This window comes from Atheta coriaria, unplaced genomic scaffold (assembly GCF_025399875.1).
Source record: "Atheta coriaria isolate IRGN ID8LTWV9N9 unplaced genomic scaffold, Caltech_Dcor_3.1 scaffold5752_size1094, whole genome shotgun sequence".
Classification (NCBI taxonomy): domain Eukaryota; kingdom Metazoa; phylum Arthropoda; class Insecta; order Coleoptera; family Staphylinidae; genus Dalotia; species Dalotia coriaria.
Genome location: NW_027050590.1, coordinates 1 through 571, shown reverse-complemented (window position 1 = coordinate 571; position 571 = coordinate 1). Strand labels below are relative to the sequence as shown.

Here is a 571-nt window from a genome sequence, read left to right as displayed (position 1 = left end):
TTCTTGAGGATGATATCAATATACCCAGCAATCAATTGCTGGATTTGTTCGGCTTCGGTCGTCTGCACCGAGAAGTATTGATCTGAATAATCGCCAAAGTCCAGTGTGAACGTGCTCGGGCTAGCACCCCAACGTTTGACGGTCGTAAGCGGCCAGCACTGCAGCATTTCCTTCGTGTGCCCATCAAGTTGCAAAATGGAATCTTGCGAAATGCCTAACAATCGCGGCACTAACTTATTCTTGCTCTTCATCTTTTCTTTTACCAGGAAGAAAGTGACGCCGTAGGTTTTCAGTGAGCGCGCTAGTTTCGTGTACAAGACTTTTGCGTTCAGGTCAGACAAACCGTTATGTTTAGCGTGTTCCTGGAAAATTTTTCTTTCGACTCCCTTCTTGATAAAGCTTTGTGGAAGGAATTCTTTCAAACTAGACAAATAAATCAACAATTATATTATAGGAATTTAATATTTAATGGTGAAAACTTACTCTAGAAGTCCTGGCTTGTGTTTGGCTACATTGAAATTGCCAAAATGAATCTGGCATTGAATACCCGCAAACTCAACGGCTTTGTCAG

General features: G+C 42.0%; 1 long non-coding RNA gene across 1 annotated transcript; it reads right to left on the bottom strand.

The window, feature by feature from the left end:
* Positions 1 to 252: 252 nt before the first annotated feature.
* Positions 253 to 571, bottom strand: LOC135803171 (uncharacterized). Its single transcript, XR_010550737.1, has 2 exons — positions 484 to 571; positions 253 to 423 (listed from the first exon to the last, which is right to left on the bottom strand). It is a non-coding gene; the product is annotated as an uncharacterized lncRNA (long non-coding RNA).